Raw genomic sequence first — 18,777 nt, forward strand, 5'->3', positions numbered from 1 at the left:
TTCACCCATAGAGGTTGTGTCAATAAATCTTTTTATATTGTTTATAAATACTGAAGTGTACATATAATATTTGTTTTATGCAATTTTATAGAAATATATCACATTGCCATTTGTCAAAGTATCAATGCAGTATTACAATCTGGATATTTCATTGAACTCTAATTAAAGAGGAGAATTTGCCAGATTTGGTTGAAAAAGAAGAATTTTCTAAGTACACATGGAATGTTTAGTAAAATTAATCAAATGCTGAACTGTAGAGAAAGTTAATTGCTTCATGGGCTTCAAGTATCCCAAATGCTTTACATATGGAAAAATATTTTCTTTTTCTTTCCCTATCAAGAATCAATCCTTACAAAGATTTATTACTGTAAATTTTAAACTAGTCAACAAATTTATGAATCATGGCCAGGCACAGTTGCTCAAGCCTGTAATCCCAGCACTTTGGGAGGCCGAGGTGAAGGGATTGCCTGAGTCCAGGGGTTTGAGAGAAGCCTGGGCAACTTGGTGATACCTCGTCTCTAGAATAAATTAAAAAATTAGCCAGGCATGGTGGCGCACGCTTGTAGTTCCAGCTACTTGGAAAGCTGAGGCGGAAGCATCGCCTGAGCTCAGCAGGTCGAGGCTGCAGTGGCTGTGAGTATGCCGCTGCACTCCAGCCACCTGAGCCCAGCAGGTCAAGGCTGCAGTGGCTGTGAGTATGCCACTGCACTCCAGCCTGGGCAATAGAATGAGACTCCAACTCAGAAAAAAAAAATTGTGAATCATTTATTTATTTATTTATTTATTTATTTTGAGTTGGAGTCTCACTCGGTCACCCAGAATGGAGAGTAGTGTCACACTCACAGCCACTGCAGCCTTGACCTGCTAGGCTTAGTTGATCCTTCCGCCTCAGCCTTCCAAGTAGTTGGAACAACTGGTGTCAAATCCGTGGACTCAGGCAAACTTCTCACCTTGGCCTCCCAAAGTGATGGGATTATAGGCATGAGCCACCATGCCCAGTCATGAATCATTTATTTTAAAGTAATTTGAGCCAGCACTTTGGGAGGCCGAGGTGAGTGAATTGACTGAACTCGTGGGTTCAAGACCAGCCCGGACAACTTGGTGAGACCTGGGTATCTACAATAAATCAAAAAATTAACTGGATGTAGTAGTGCATGCCTGTAGTTCCGGCTACTTGGAAGCCGAGGAGTGGGAGGATCAACTAAGCCCAGCAGGTCAAGGCTGCAGTGGCCGTGAGTGTGCCACTGTACTCCAGTCTGGGTGACAGAGTGAGACTCCAATTCAAAAAAAAAGTAATTTAAATAAGCGTGCAAGTCTGAAGCCTATATTTGATTAGATGTGGTGAAATTGAAGGTACACAGCTAAAAATAGGCAACAGATCCTATTATCTTATCCCCTTTGCACTAAAAAGTTAATAGCACTTTCCAATGGTATATTTATGGTATAAAATTAGCCCAACCTCTTAAGCATTCATAAACTTAGAGCTAAGCCTTAAGAATATAAATAATAATCTTTAACTTAGTACATTATTAATTGAACTGAGCTCCATTTCTTGCTTTAAAATTACGGTAGTAAAGTCCTTTGGAGGCAAATAAGGAAAAAGGATTTTCATGCCTTCCAGGTTTTCTGATTTAGAACACTATCTAATGCAGAATATCTTCAAAACAAAACAAATTCATGCTCACACTAATGTCTTTGGGAATCTGATAATTTATGTGTATTTGACCAGAGGAATATATTCTTACATGTTCTATGCTTGAGCCACTGATTAAGTTATATTTGATTAGATATTAAAGAAAGCATTTATGATGTCACAGGAGCAAGGAGGTTATTAGAACCTTGTTTTAGCACTTTAGACCTAAGTAATTATCTTGACACACCTCAAGAGCAATTTTATTACCTAAGAGATGGGAAGGAGGGCTTGGAAGAATTTCTGGAAGCTAGGTTTGGCATAGCTTGGAATACAGCTGGACCTGGATTTGGTCTGGTTAATCACAATGGTCTGAGATACACTGATTTTTATAGTTGCTGGTTCCTAGAGTTAACCTGCCTACCAGGTTGAGGAGGACACTGAGGAGATAGACCCACTTGATGATAAGTATGAGTAGATGTTCAACCCAACAGACAGAACATGGTATCCAAAAGTTATAGCCACAAACAACAGTTAGAAAGACCAAGTCAGTAACAGGAAAATGCAACCTGGGGTATCATAAAATCAGTTTAGGCTACCACATATGGTTGTTTAGATCATGCACTGCACAGTCATAGATGATGCTACTTACATAAATGGTATGTCCTAAGAGGCAGACCAAGCACAGTTTAGGAATCATAAATAAATGGTTGTCCAAATAGAAGTATACGTGGAGGTAGTTGGAACAGAGAAAACCTACCAATAGTCAACCATTCAGAGGTAGAACTCCAGCCTAAGAAGATGTATCCTAAAGGAAGTATTTCTGTCTTTAACAGAAAACAGAATCTTAAGACTTTGTCACCTTGTGGGTATCATCAAGGGTTGATTCAGTGAGTCTGAACATGCCCCCTTGAATTTCTCCTCCTCTGGATTCTTGCTACTGCCATGGGCACCATGGTTCAGTGGTGCACTATTCTGCCATTAACATTCTGGCACAAGTGTAGGCAAAAATACCTTCTTTTTTTTTTTTTTTTGAGTTGGAGTTGCACTCTGTCGTCTAGGTTGGAGTGCAGTGCTGCAGGGGCACACTCGTGGCCATCCCAGTGTCCATCTGCTGGGCTCCGGCAATCCTTCCGCCTCAGCCTTCCAAGTAGCTAGAACTACAAGCACGCACTACCATGCCCGGCTAATTTTTTTTTTTAATTGTAGAGACGAGGTCTTGCCAAGTTTCCCGGGCTGGTCTCGAACCTGCGGTCTCAGGCAATCCACTCACCGTGGCCTCCCAAAGTGCTGGGATTATAGGCTGAGCCACCAAGCTCGGCCAAATACCTTCTTTTGATTCTCCTAAACAAAGTAAAAATGAGCTGGATTTTTTTTTTAAGATTTTATTAAATATAAAACATGAGTAAAAAAGCAATATTTAAGGGAGCATAAAAATGAACTGTCTTTATCCAGCTTTTGCTGGAAATGTATTCAAAGGAAATAATTATAAATGTGTGTCACTTAGGGCTTGATTAGAGAAGCAAAACCACTATGGGTGATATAGAGGGATTTGTATAGAGATTAGACCTTACAAAGTATGGAAGCTGGTTGTGCAGAGACTATGGCCCTCCGTGTGGTGCTGAGCCTGAGGTCAGCAGGGCCCACAGTTAAGAAGGAAAATGCATATGAGGTGGGAGTGAGCAAGGGCAAACTGAAAGTCGCAGAATGAGGTAAACCCCATAAGGTGGCGCTGCAATTTGTACCTGCCTCTCATTGCTTTCACCTAATTTCAGTGATGTGGAAGACATCAAGATGACCTAGTGCATTCCACCACTGATCACACGATTCAGCCAAAATTTAGAGAAGTTGAGAAAGGTGATCTGGTGGGAGCTGGGTCTATTGGGCCCAGATAATACTTCATGGAGACTGAAATGGAATTGCTACAGGCCTGGCTGCTGGCCCCTCTAACAAGGTGAGCCAGCCGACCCATGACAACGTGCGTTAGCTCCACCCATCTTCCAAGCAGAAGCATGATTGCTGCCATAATTCTCCCATCCACATCTCCTGCCCATTTTTTATGGTTCTCATTCATTCCAAACTATGCAGAGAAGGGAGTTCTGGGAAGTGTAAGTCCAGTTTACTTCAACTGATACCACACAAAGTCACCATGCAATATGTGCCACAAATTAACTACAGAGATTTTCATTGCAGTGTTTGTTACTTATAATAATAAAGAATAGGATACAACCTAACTGTCCAAAAATACGAAAATGATTAAAAATTTGTGACACATTCACACATGAGAATATATTACAAAGGATGTGAAAGAATGTTTAGGTTCATGAACATAAGTTCACAATACATTATTATTGTTCCTGCTTGTGTAAATATGAAGTTTTATCGAGACCCTATGATAAACAGACTAACAGCCTCCCAGAAATGTTCACACTATAATCCCCAGAACCTGTGAGTATGTTACCCTACATAGCAAAGGAGAATTAAAGTTGCAGACAGAGTTAAAGTTGGTAATCAGCTGACCTTAAAATAGAGATCATTCTAGATTATCTAAGTGAGACATTTAAGGGTACATAAAAGTGGAAGGGGGAGGGAGAAGAGGGTCAGAGACTGGGATGTGGTGATGGAAGAAAAGCACAGAGATACAGTGTTGCTTGCTTTGAGGTGGAGGAGGCCTCCAAGAGCCAAAGAATGTCAGTGATTTGTAGAAGCTGGAAAAGGCAGAAAAAATAGATTCTCTCCTAGAACCTTTAAAGAGGAACTCAGCAGTCCTGTGACTGCCTAATTGTACCCCAGCAAGAGCAATGTGAGATTTCTACGCTACACACCTGTAAGATCATACAATTGTGTTGGCTAAGCTGTCGTGTGGTTACTTGAGGCAGCAGCTGTAGACAACGAATACTGCGCCATCATATGACAGATGTGAAAGTCCATCAAGCAGTGCCAGAATACCAAGCGGAAACGTCAAAGTAGATGACTCAGAACTCATTTTGTGGCTCTAAAGGCCAAAGGCAGATATAAAAAGATGATGAAAGTAGAGAGAGATTACTGTCTCTACTTTTGTGAGGAGGTTTTCTTTGGGTAGAGCTGTGCAGTGAGTTTGTGCTCTCCCTTCCTAGGTGGGAGGGATAGAGGGTAACAGCAACTTCACTTGATTAATTAGAGGGACTTCAAGAGCTTGATTTGTGTTCCCTTGAGTCTGGGGTCACAAAGCACTGAGTCTAACTGCTGCAGGAAACCTAAAGGATCAGAGAGATGAGCTGGAGATCTGCTTTGGTTTCAAAGGATGGAAATCAGCTGTCGCATTAGGATCAGCTCATCCTTCCAGAGTTCGTCAAGACAGAATCAGTCATTCCTGTGGAACAGGCGTTTTGACTCCTGCTTTGGAGGAGGCAGATGATGATGCTTCATTAGGAAGAGTATGAATGAAAAACCCAGAACTGAGAGGATAACAGTAGCCTAGGAATAGACTGTATCGCAATAACGTGGGAATTTCAGATAGGGACGCTCAGCGGGAGAGCCCCAGGAACCCAGGAAAGTACCCATGAGAGAGATTCAGCTTTACCTGTCTGCCAGGCCATGACAGAAAGTCATGTCAAGTAAGAACTCCTCCCTCCTCCCTGCAAAGTGAAGAAGTACTGCATATAAATGATAAATTGAGATGCCTGCAACAATTCTAGCACAACATAAAATTATCAGTGATTTATATAGGTGACAAAGTCATAGCTACCGGGAATACTACTGGGGTTTGTTATTTAAAGGGAAAACAAATTAAAGAAATTGCTAAATTTCAGTTAGGAGTTAATGACAATAAAGATGCAATGTTCCCCCATCCATGATCTATCCTCATCCACCAGATTAAGAACCCTGATCTAGTTCAAAGCAAACTGCAGCCCAGTTTTTGGCCTCTGTGAATTATCTGATTACATAGTATGCTAGTAGCACATTGAAGTCCTAGAACGAGGTATATTCCCTTGTTCCAAAGTGCTTTCTGTTGGTTGGAATCTCAAGGATCTAGGCTTAGAGGTGACATATAAATAACAGAAATCATACTAAATTATTTTGGAAGAAAAGTAAAATTTGGACTCACACCATTTTATCTTTAAGAAGAGCTTTATCTGCCAACAGAAATTGTAGTCAAGATCACTGAAGTCCAAGTTGTTTGCTGGTAAAATTTATCTAGCCAAATATTTGACCTCTGGTCTACATTCAGAGTTTTTTGGACATGTATGACTCCTTCAACCTTCAGTAAGGCCCTGAGATCTATGAGCCAAAATTCTGGAATGATATTTCTGAGACACTTTGCTGTGAATGCCCTTTAAAAAAATGCATCAGTGACAGAGAAGATTATAATTAGAACACTTATTCATATTATTACAAAGCCAAACAAGAAAGTATCCAATAAAACTTCTCCAAATGGAAAAGAATGTTTTTGACTAACTCGTTAATAATAGTATAATCCAGTTCTTCACATACTATAATGCTTCATCCAAGCAGTCCAGTGTACTTATAAAATTTGGTTTATGTGGAAGAAAGCTTGGTCTAAGAAAATGCCACAGAGTATTCCTTTCCTTGCTAATTGTCTGACTATCTTACGCTCTCTAATTTAAACTTCTAGTCGATCAGTGCACAACTGTGTTTTTAATGGACTTTTCTCTGACAACTAACTATATTTTCTGTATTCTTTTTTTTTTTAGCTGCACAACGTCTTTTTCAAGAATCTGTATTCTTGATCTTTGGCCTTTGGGGCCTTGTAGACCTGGGGATCAGCTCTCCCAGGGTTAACTGATTCCTGAGATAACAATTTGTCTGCCAGCACAACATATCTTTGATATGCAAACAACCAATTACAGTTCTGAGCCCCAACCTGTCTCCTTGTATCAAATGTCTACAGTCTAGGACATTATCTCCTGCCCTGATCACTACAGAGCCATATACCTGGGGGCCCCCTCTATGACCAGAGGTCACCAAATTATTGAACTGTCCAATCATATTTGTTCCACTTGTTTACTTTGCTTTGCCTGTTCTTTCTTCAGAGCCACAGTAAAAGCTCCTACCCTTTCTGCCCACTCACTTACTGCTTCCCTGTGCTCCCTGCATGGCATGCCTTGCCTCCTGCTTCCAGGAGACTGTGAATATTTAAAAAAAAACAAAACAAAACTTCTTCCTTCGTGGCGATTATTTTTGCATCTGCTTGTCATACTAAAACCTGTGCAAAACCAATGCCAGGTACGTTTTTAGACCATTGGCCCAGGGAGAACAGCAGCATATAAGAAAGACCAAATCTGTTTTGGAGATCTGAAGATCCTTGAAGGAGCTTGTATTTTAGCCTAGGGTTTATAAGTTTACATGGAAGGGGGTCTAAAAGAAATTGAACCTAGGTGTGACCAAGTGCCATTCTTTTCTTCTTCACCTAGTTATTTTCTGCTAACCTATGGGGTAAAGATGGTAAATGAAAATTGGAGAACCAAGGATTTTTTTTTTTTTTTTTTTTTTTGAGTTGGAATCTCACTCTGCTTCCCCGCCTGGAGGGCAATGTATAACTGCTACCTTCTTAGGGGTCCATACAGCATTCAACAGTTCGAGAATTTCTCTACCATACTTTATATCTTTGCCTCCTGAGTTGACCAGGCCCTTTTCCTTATATAGAGCCCTGTGTGCATAGAGAATGGTGAAGGCATATTTAGAGTCAATGTATATATTAACATTTAGTCTTGTCGCCAGCTGGAGAGCTCAGGTGAGTGCAATTTATTCTATCTTTTGTGTGGAGGTCCCTTTTGGCAGAAGATTTGCCTCAATGGTGGGGTGCCATTGTAGTAACAGAGTACCCTGCAGACCATTCTCCTTCCCTTACAAAGCTGCTACTGTCAGTGAAATATTCCACATCAGAGTCCCTGAGAGGCTGATATGGTAAGTCAGGTTGACTGGAAAATACCTTATCCATGACCTTGATACAATTGTGACAGGGCTGACCTGGCTCAGTAGGCAGCACAATGGCAGGATTGAGAGTCCCCACCCACTTCTAAATGGATGCATGGACTCTCACACAACATTCCCTGATTGTTGACCATTTGAGCATTAGTTGGCAAGTATTGCCACTTATATTCCACTAATGTCAACACCGAGTGTGGTATTCGAACTGTTAGTTCTTGTCCCATAGTCAATTTGTCAGCCTCTGCTATTAGAAGGGCTAAGGCAGCAAGTGCCCGTAGGCAAGGCGACCAGACTTGGGCAACAGTGTCAAGCTACTTGGAGAGACATGCTACTAGGCAATGCAAGGACCCCAGCATTTGGGTTAAGACTCCGATCACTATTCCAGTACATTTGTGTACATACAGGAAAACGGGCTTAGATCTGTTGGGGAGACCCAGACTGGATGAGCTAACAAGGGCCTGCTTAATTTCCTCAAAGGCCTTTTGTTGTTCTTGTTCCCATAACAATGGCTCCCATTCTCCCCACTTTGTGGCTTCATAGAGCGACTTTGCCAGTATTGAGAAGTTAGGTATCCAAATTCTACAAAACCCTGTGGCTCCAAGAAATTCAGGAACCTGACATCTGGTGGTTGGAATAGAGCAGAAGGCCTGTTTTCTTTCTGGGTCCAGCTGACACTACCCATGGGATAGATGAAAGCCAAGGTATTTTACCTTTTCTTGGCAGATTTGGGCCTTCTTCTTTGAAACTTTGTAGTCGACTTTCCAAAGGAGAATGAGGAGCTGCTGTATTCCTTCCATACAGTCCTCCCATGTTTGCCCAGCCAGCAACAGATCGTTCACATGTTAGAGCAATGTACAGCCGCACTGGTCTGCTGGGAAGGCCTCTAAGTCAGAGGCTAATGCAGTGCCAAAAATAGGGAACTTCTGAACCCCTGTGGCAGTCTAGTCCAACTTAATTGGCCTTTATCTCCATTCTCGGGATTGCCTGAGCCCGCGGGTTCGAGACCCGCCCGGGCAACTTGGCGAGACCTCATCTCTACAATAAATAAAAAATGAGCCGGGCATGGTAGCACGCGCCTATAGTTCCAGCTACTTGGAAGGCTAAGGCAGAAGGATAACCGGAGCCCAGCAAGTTGAGGCTGCAGTGGCCGGAAGTGGCCACTGCACTCCAGTCTGGGTGACAGAGTGAGACTCCAACTCAAAAAAAAAAAGGAATTTTCCCATTGAAAAGCAAAAATTGGCTGACTCTGAGGACCCAAACAAATACAAAAGAAAACTTCTTTGAGATCTAAACAAGTAAAGAAGGCAGCTTCATTGGGGATAAGACTAAGGAGAGTGTAGGGGTTGGGGACCACTGAGTGTAAAGTAACAGTGACTTGGTTCACTGCTCTTAAGTCTTGAACTGGCCGGTAATCCTCCATTCCCAGTTTCTGAACTGGTAATAATGGCAGGTTGCAAGATAACTGACAGGGCCAGAGGATTCTATATTTTAAAAATCTTTCCAGGTGTTTTTGGATCCCAACCAGTGCTCTGTGGGGAATGAAATATTGTTTCTGATGGGTGGGTTTGACTCCAGCTTTAATTCTATTATTATCGGGGAAATGCTCCAGGCCAATATAGGGGGATTATCTTCAGCCCATACCCTGGGTACCTTAAAAGGGAATTCAGGCTCCTGTTGGGGCTCCTCTATGAGACTATAAAGTCACCCTTCTTCTCCTCAGGGATCTGTAAGAATCATGATTTTTGCCTCAGGACTTCTTAAGGCTAAAGTACCCTGGCTGTCAGAGTGAAAGATTATTTGGGCTTGCAGTTTCCCCAAGAGGTCCCAACCCATTAAGACCACTGGGCAATGTGGAAGGTATAAGAATTCATGGTCAACTTCATGGCTCCCTAGATTGCATCATCAGGGCTGTAGAAAAAGGCAAAAAGCCCGGCCACCCATGGCCCCCACAATAGTGGCCTGTCTTGGTGAGAGGGGGCCCACTGGTTAGGTTACCACAGAATGCTCTGCCCCAATATCTACCATGAAATCAAGGGGCCAGCCCCCCATAGTCATTTGGACCATAGTCTCCCGGGGGCCTAACAAAATGGAGCCTGGTCTGTCCTAGTCTTCCCCTTAGTTTTCCATAGTGGCTAGGCCAATAAAATTATTATCAGGGGCCATATATTGTTGGGGTGCAGACTGGTATTGTCCAAATCACTTGGCCTCTTCCTCTTCCCTGGGGTCTGGTTGGAAATCTTTCAGCTCTGGGCATTCATTTTTCTGGTACCCTTCTCAGAAACAATGTGCACATTGGTTCTGCTCTAATCTTATCATCGGGCATGGTGGCCCGTTTTGCTGGCCTCGACCCTGGCTGCAACCTCAGCCTCATCCTGATGGGACAGCTCCCAGGGTGTGTCACTCCACCAAAGCAGCAAGCAAGTCTACTTTCTTTTTCATTTTCCAGTCGGTTTCCATCCGGGCCTCTTGGTCTTAGTTAACAAACACCTTTGTCGTAACCTCTATCAGCTGGCTAGCATTCATCCCAGCAAAACCTTCCAACTTTGGTAACTTGCACCAGATGTCTCCCTGAGCCTGGCCGACAAAGCTGCGTTTATCATTCACTGATTTTTGGCTTCCTTGGGGCTAAAGGGAGTGTAGAAGTGAAATGCCTCACATAGCTTCTCATAAAACTGGTTTGGGCTCTCTTCAAGGCCCTGGAGCACTTCTGAAATTTTGCTCTTATTCATAGCCTTTTTCCCTCCTCTCATACCACCCAAAAGGGCTTCATGATAGTGCTCAAGCATTCAAAAGTCCTGACCATTATGAGGGTCCCATTGGGGGTCCACTTTGGGGAACTGATTCTGAGCATAGGCCTGAAAATTCAATGCCCCTTCGGGGGCATGCTCCTCTAACCATTTTAAGGCTCTCTGAGTAATTCAATGGCATTCTTCAGTATAAAACAGGGTCAAGAGAAGCTGGTGGCAATCAGACCAAGTGCGCTTATGGGTCTGAATGATAGACTGCATCAGATTAATCATGATCTGAGACGTCTCAGAATATGAAGGAGTATGGTGTTTCCAGTTTAGGAGGTCAGTGGTAGTAAAGGGTTAATATACAAAGGTACACTGCTCCCCCCAGATTTGGCCATCTAGACTGTAATAAAGGGGTCCTCTTTTCTCTCTTAATGGCAGTTGTAGAACCTCCTGACATCTGCGGGGATGAGGGTTGTTAGCAGGGTTTTCTTGATGCCTTTCTGCCAGAGCATATGGGGCCTCCAAATGTTATACCAGTGTCCCAGATAGGAGACTTTGATCAAGCAGAGCTGTGCCTTTTTAGCTGATACCTGATAGCCCAAGTCTTGAAGGAGCTGTAACAGAGCTTTAGTACCTTGTAAACAAGTGTCTAAGTCTGCCACCACAAGCAGGGGATCATCTTGTACTGGAGTAAAGTACATTCAGGGTACAAGGCATGGAACCCTGATAAGTCTTTTTGCAAGGACTACCCCAAAAGATTCAGGGAGTTTTTGAACCCTTGTGGCAGCTGGGTCCAAGTCAGCTGACTGTTGTCCCCCAAGTCAGGATCTGTCCATTCAAAAGCCAAGAGGGGTTGACTGACAGGGGACAAGGAAATAGAGAAGAAGGCATCTTTTAAATCCAGCACAGTGTATATCCAATGTTGAGGGGGAAGCAGGTTGAGCAATGTGTATGGGTTAGGAACAGTAGGATGAATTGTCTCAACCCACTTATTGACCTCCCTTAAGTCCTGAACTGGTCGATAGTCAGAAGTTCCTGGTGTTTGTACTGGCAAGAAAGGAGTGTTCCACACTGACTTGCATGGGGTTAAACTATTAGCTGCTAAGAGTCTTTTAATGAGTGGAGCAATTCCTTTTTGGGCCTGTAAACTCATAGGGTATTGATGAATGTGAACGGGGTGGCTGTTGCAAACAGACTCACCATGACCGGAGGGTGATTCTTTGCCAATCCTGGCAGGTTGGTCTCCACCTAGACTGAAGGGAACTCCTGCTGTAACTGTAGAAGTAAGCTTGATGAGACATTCTCAGAATGTCTCAGAAGAAGTTAGAGGTATTCTTCAGAAAGCAGAACAGTTAAAAGCATCTGATAGGCAGTGGGAACAAACATTCAGTTTTGTCAGGTGAAAATACAATGGTAGCACTTTTGAAGCAAATCCTGGTCCATGAGAGGGAACAGGAAGTCTGGAGCTATGAAGGATGAGTGGGTGCCCTGTTTTTGTTCTAAATCAACAGTTCAATTAGAAGTAAATTTGCAGTTGCCCCCGTTGCCCCTGAACTAAGATTTGTTTGCTTGATATAGGTCCCAATGGTGACTTTAGGACCAATAGTTCTGCCCCAGTGTCCACCAAAAGTTGGACTGGATGACCCCCAATAGCAGCGGTTACCACGGGCTCTTGGGAGCCTAAAGAAAAAGAGTCCTGGCCTCCTCAGTCCAAGTCATTTTCAGTTGCCCCAGCAGAGGGCAGAACCAAGACTGACTTGGGGTCATCTGCTTTTGGGCAACAGTGAAAATTCTTTTTCCAGTGACTGAATTCTCTGCAATATGCACACTGATTCTTAACTGATGGGGGATACTCAGTTCCCTTTTGCTCTTTCTTAGTTTCCCCTTTTCTCTGGCATGGCAGTTTTGAGTCAGGTTGGGTAGCTTGGAGGGCAACTACCAATATTCTCTCCTGATGTCTGACTGTTTTATCTGCCTCTCATGTCACCTGTTTCTGTTTATCAGTGTCATGGTTATTAAAAACCTTTTGGGATACTTCAAGTAGTTGAGAAATATTCATTCCTGCAAAGTTCTCAAGCTTTTGCAACTTTTTTCAAATGTCCAAAACCACTTGAGCCACAAATACCAGATTGATAGCATGAGCATTCTCAGGGGCCGAGGGATCAAACGGGGTATAAGTATGAAAAGCCACCTGAAGGCATTCAAGAAATGCCCCTGGAGAATTCTTGGAGCCCCAGAGAATCTTGGTAGTTTCAGAAAGATTGATAGGTTTCTGGGCTGCTCCCCTCAAACCAGCTAATAGAGTCCAGTGATAGGCATCTAATGTCCTGAACCCCGCTGAAGTGTTAGGGTCCCAATCTGGTTGAGAAGGGGAAAATACCTCATCTAACATGTCCTGACTCTCTTCCTGTATACCCACAGTTGAGGCTAGAATAGACTTTTTAGCCTCAGCTCTAATGCACTCCTGCTCCTCAAAGGTAAATAGAGTCAAAAAGAGTTGTTAGCAATCATTCCAAGTGGGGTGATGGGTGCACATGACTGATTCCATTAGAGAAGTCAGAACCTGAGGCTTATCTGAGAATGACAGATTTTGGTGTTTCCAATTATACAAATCAGAGATAGAAAAAGGAGCATATACCAAGAAGGGCCGCTCAGACTGATCTGTCCCATGAAGAGGAGGAACTTCCCAGAGGGGAAGGATAGGGGCCGGATTGGTCTAAGATCAGAGTCGGGTAGTCAAAGGCAGAGAAGGCAAAGGGGAGGTGGAAGAGGTGATGGTAGGCGAAGAAACCTGAGGATTATAAGGTGGAGGATTAAAGTTAGAGATAACCGGGTCCACAAGGGGATCTTCAGTAGAAGGGGTAAAACAGTATACAATCCAGTGGAAGTGGGAGTTGGGGAGAATGGAAAGGAGGGATACAGGCCAGAGGTTTAGAAATAAGGATGCGACTGGGGGTTTCAAGGGAACATGCCTTTAACCATGGGAGTAGATTTAGGGAAACTGGTCAGGGTGACCAGGAGTCCCTGTGATGACCTTCCAAATGGGCTCAGTGACATGAACATCCAGAGACCCTGTGGAGGGTCATCCAACATTAAACGAAGGCCAGTCAAACTTTGCAGAGGGTCTAGAGCCTGTCTTTTGAAAGCTGGACACTGTAGTCCTCAGCAAATCAAACAGAGAAATTCTTTATCATGCAGTCCAGAGGGCTAGAGGGTTTAGAAGTCTGAGACCCCATGTTGTCAAAAACCAGTAAAGGCAAATCAACACTGAAATCAGAAATTGAACTGGGACTTTATTCAGCCAATATCTTGGCTTAATGAATAGTGTCCAAGGGACGGCCTTGTCAGGCTATGACTCCCTTAAACAGAATTATGACCATAAACAGAACAGATTCTTACCTCCTAGGAGAGTACAGAGAGACTCAGATTCTTTTGAGACAGTGGGAAGCCAGCAGTCATTCCAACTCCCTCCATGCCAGATGAGAGCTCACAGGGCCCTGGAACATCTCAGAGAGCGCCTCCCCTATAACTTCTCCACCAAGCCAGGGAGAGCTGGAGTGAGGCCGCCTCAAGATTGGCAGATCTCACTGGGGCCTCCAAAAGTTATAGCCAGACCACAAGAAAGGAGTTGCCAACACTCAGAGAGTTGAATTTGAGTCCTTTATTAGCCAGCGGTTGAGAGCAGGCTAGTGCCACAAAGAACTCTCGACACTGAACAGAGTAAGCAGGGGGTTTATAAAGGCCAAAACCACAAAAGCCGTATGGTTATGATTACATTTCTTGGAAGATCATTTGGATTTGATTGTGCAAGGGTACAGATAGCTATGGAATTTGCGATTAGGGAGTTTCCAAGTACCAAGGGTGAACAAGGAAGGTTACACAGAGGGGTCATCTCTGGGTATGAACAGCTAAGATGGAGAATCTGTTACAAAATGGAGTTACTTATGTTAAGCAAGCTATTACAGGCTATTACTGGTTTTACAGATAGATATTTCACTGTAATTCCCTGAATATCCCTTTTTGAAATTCTTCACCATGCACTCTAGGGGAGTAAGCTTGCTCGGTTTTCCACCCATTTCCACCCACTAAAAGACAACAATCACACACAAGACAGGACGGAATGGGGAGGGTAAGAGGGTTGGACATTTGCCTTGCCCATTTCCAGCCATACCCCTCATGGGGATATTTCAGATACCTTCTGGCAATAGGTGAGTCAGTATAAACCCTCAACCAGGTTTCAACCCAGGATGCCATACTCCCACTACAGGAGATATTTCAGGGGACTTCTGGGCAATAGGCGAGTTGGTATAATCCCCCGACCAGGTATTGGTCCCACTGCAGGACTTACACCCACCATTTAACCAATGAGGGTCACCACTAGCCCCCAAATCTACTTCCATCATTTAGCCATGTGAAGGTCACCACTGGAACCAAATCAGGGTTATTGCACTCGCTTTGCCACCAGGTGACGTCTCGTTCATTCGCATTCACACAACGTCTCCAACTCACCGCCCAGTGCCTTAGAGTTATGGCTTCGTCCCTGCTGTGGGATTACTTGGGCAACTCTAGGAGGTGATCAGGTTCCCCTTCTGCCTCTTAGGGGCTGGTCTGCCAAATTGAACCTGGGCTCTTACCAATGTGATGACTGATTCCTGGGCCTTCACTGACTGATTCCTGGGCCTCACTGGGTTCCATTGTGCTCCTGAGGTCCTTACTCCAGCATGCCAGAGGGCTAGTCCCACACAGATTAAACAGTCTGCTGGTGTCAAACGAGGTGACCACTTCTGGCATCCCAGGGGTCATATGCCAGTGACAAGGGAGGTGGAAACACCATCTCCACCTCTCTGTTCCTGGCCAATGCACCAGAAATATAGTGGAAATTGGCCATAGAAAGAGACACCAAGGCGTCTTTGCCAGGAAACAGCATTTATTTGTGCCAGCACCAGCTCAGCAGATTCACATCCAAAGGCTGAGCCCCAAACACAGTGAGGTACTGCCTTATATACATTTTAATTTCTTTGTCTCCCATACAAGGCAGCAGTTTAGCATTATTCATTTGATTGATTTTGTAGCTCGGGGCTACAGTTAACGTTACATGTTACACACTGATTGACTTTACATAATTATTTAATTTGCATGTCCTATGTGCTGATTGGCTTACAAAATCACTATCTTGATTGGATTTTGCCATAAGTTTGAACATGTAGCCCACCAAAGTGAAAAGCTCTCGAAAGGAGTAGCACAGGCTAGGCGCAGTGGCTCATGCCTATAATCCCAGCACTTTAGGAGGCCGAGGTGAAAGGATTGTCTGAACCCAGCGGTTTGAGACTAGCCTGGGCAATTTGGTGAGACCTCATCTCTACAACAAATCAAAAAAAAAATTAGCTGGGCGTGGTGGCATGTGCCTATGGTTCCAGCTACTTGGAAGGCTGAGACAGAAGGATCACCTGAGCCCAGCAGGTCAAGGCTACAGTGGCCGGAAGTGTGCCACTGCCCTCCAGCCTGTGTGACAGAGTGAGACTCCTATTCAAAAATAAAAAGAAAGAAAGAAGTAGCACAAAGAGGCCAGGCTTGGTGGCTCAGTCTGTAATACCAGCACTTTGGGAGGCTGAGATGAGTGGATTGCCTGAGCCTGTGGGTACGAGACCAATCGGGCAACTTGGTGAGACCTTGTCTCCACAATAAATCAAAAATTAGCCAGACGTGGTAGCGCATGACTGTAGTCCCGGCTACTTGGAAGGCTGAGGCAGAAGGATCGCCGGAGCCCAGTGAGTTGATGCTGGGGTGGCTGTGAGCATGCCATGGCACTCCAGCCTGGGTGACAGAGTGAGACTCCAACTCAAAAAAAAAAAAAAAAAAAAAGAAGTAGCACAAAAAACCGGGAAGTAACTTAGGCAATACAAAGAAACGAGAAGTAACTTATATATAAAAAAAGAAGTCACATATTTTTCTTTTTTCCTGACTTCTGCCTCTGCATTCCTGCTTCTGCAGAGGAACCCCTGCTTTGCATTTCTGTTTTTGCAGAGGGACCCCTGCCTCATTAACAGACTTAAAGGAACTCAACAAGGAATAGTGAAGACCAGGGACAAGCAACAACAGGAAGCCAATACTACTCAGGCCTGTAGAAATGAGGCAGGGTAGCTAGCACAGGTTAGACATAGATAGATACATTTTCAATAGGTAGGTTTTTGGAAGGGTTCAGACATTTTAAAAAATTACACTTTACTGTAGGCCAAGCTGGTGATCTACCATAACCTTGACAAATCAAAAGAGAACTCCATTATTGAGAGGCCGAGGTGAGGGGTTGCCTGAGACAACGGGTTGGAGAACAGCCTGGGCAATGTAGGGAGACATCATCTCTACAATAAATCAAAAAATTAGCCAGACATGGTGGCGTGCACCTATAGTTCCAGCTACTTGGAAGACTGAGGTGGAAGAGCCCAGTAGATTGATGCTGGGGTGGCCGTGAGCATGCTATTACACCCCAGCCTGGGCGACAGAGTGAGATTCCAACTCAAAAAAAATGAAAAGAAAACTCCATCAGATGCAAGACTAGGACAGCCCAACTTTTCAATTTATGGTTTAGCATAAAACCCCTAAAAAACTTACAGTTTCCCTGTTGAAGGCAGGTGGAAGGCCAAAGACCACCCCTTAACTGACCAAAGTCATAGGAATGATAATAAGATCACCTTTTAGCTAACAAACTTGTGAATTAGAAATGTCTGGCAGATCTCCAGCAAAAAACAGTGTGGTCAAGAAAAGATCCCACCCTTGTCCCCTGCCATCAGGAGCCCAGAGATTTAATCTCTCAGGGAGCCACGGTTACATGGACTCTACCTATTAGCATATCAATAACCAGATAGCATATCAAGTTTGGAATTGAGAGTGAAAGCGTGGTTTTTCTGCTTTGAAAAATTTGCCCATGGCAGGTCTTTCTGCCATGAATCTTCCTTCTTCCTTCTTCTCTTTTTCTCACTAATAAACTTTGCTTGAAAACTTTGCTGGCCTCTCTAAAATTTACTTTAGAAACTAACCAAAGAATCCTCAGGTTTTGTACCCCACCCCATCCAGCATCAGAAGCAAGGGGGGATAGTGTCGCTGAACCCCGTGAGAGCTCTAGCTGCAGAAGAGGGGACACTTGAAAGTCGTGTGGCAAAGAGGAATGCAACTACCGCAAAACCATGACTGGACAAGGGGGTATAGTGAGATAAATAAGTCAACCTATCTTTCTTCCTACCCTCTAATCCCCTGTCAGCGCCACCCATCAGTCAAACCCAATAGGAAGCCAGAAAACAAGGAGAGCCAGATGACACAGTCTGCAGAAGTCAGCCTCCAGGACAAGAGGCAAGGCAAAGTGTGGAAGATGGAGGGATAAACAGAGAGGAACTGACATGCAGTCAACGTCTGGAAGTTAAAAAATGGTTCCCTTATCTAACAAAGCAAAACACTGTGTACAATTTATTACCACTTTGTGTTAGATTACTTGACTTCTGCATGCACCAAAACATTTGTTGCATTTGCTCAATGGACAGATGGCATCCCGGGCACCCAATACCTCATTTCCGAATGGATGGGGTTTGGATTTTCTTTCCCCATCCCTTCACAACCTGTCTCTTTACATTCTACATTTCTGTTGAGGACAAAAACATCTGCATCAACATGTTTCTAGAATCACAGGTTTTAAGGCCATCTTGTTAAATGCCCCCTCCAGTTCCCCATCCCACATTAGGAATCACTTAGCATTGCTGACAGGTTAGTGAGTCTTATTAGATGCTTTGGTGACAAACTGTTTACTGTCTCCTGAGTGATACAGAGACCCCCTAATGTCTGTCCATATTGTCACAGCCCCTAGAGAAGAGCATGGCAAGGGCGCAAGTGCTCCTGTAAATCCCTGAACAATATTCCTGAGAGCTAATAAAAGATGCGCTTCCCCTTATCTCCTATGCATGCCTGGTAAGTAGTTTCAGGGGATCCTTGACGTCCCTGTAGTCTACGCCAATCAACTGAAAGTTGCAAATCTCCTTTTACTCCCTTTTTCTTAGTGGTTATAAGTTTGAATAATATAGTATCGATGTAATCTTAAGCCTTGTGATTTATGTAACTTTTGTATCAATGTAATCATAAGTTTTGGGATTTGTGTAACTTCTGTGTAATGCATGAAGTCTTAGGCCCATTACTCTATGGCAAGCTTGATTACTGCTTCTGTCGGGCCCTATTGATAAAAGTTATGAGATACCTCTGATACCTGGCACCAGGAAGTTTGGACCCCAAAATGTCACTATCGATAAATGCGGCTGAAACTCAAATTCTATACAGTGCTCTGCTGGTTGTGTGGCTAATGTATCGGTACTAATAACTCTGAACTTAGAAAAGTGAACTGTAAAAGCCTGGAGGATGAGCAGAACCATTTTAGAAAGACCTTGAAGCTGGGCTCGGTGGCTCAGCCTGTAATCTCGCGCCTTTGGGAGGCTGAGGTGAGTG

Source organism: Carlito syrichta, unplaced genomic scaffold (genome assembly GCF_000164805.1).
Source record: "Carlito syrichta isolate Samal-C Ts95f unplaced genomic scaffold, Tarsius_syrichta-2.0.1 Scaffold313382, whole genome shotgun sequence".
NCBI lineage: Eukaryota > Metazoa > Chordata > Mammalia > Primates > Tarsiidae > Carlito > Carlito syrichta.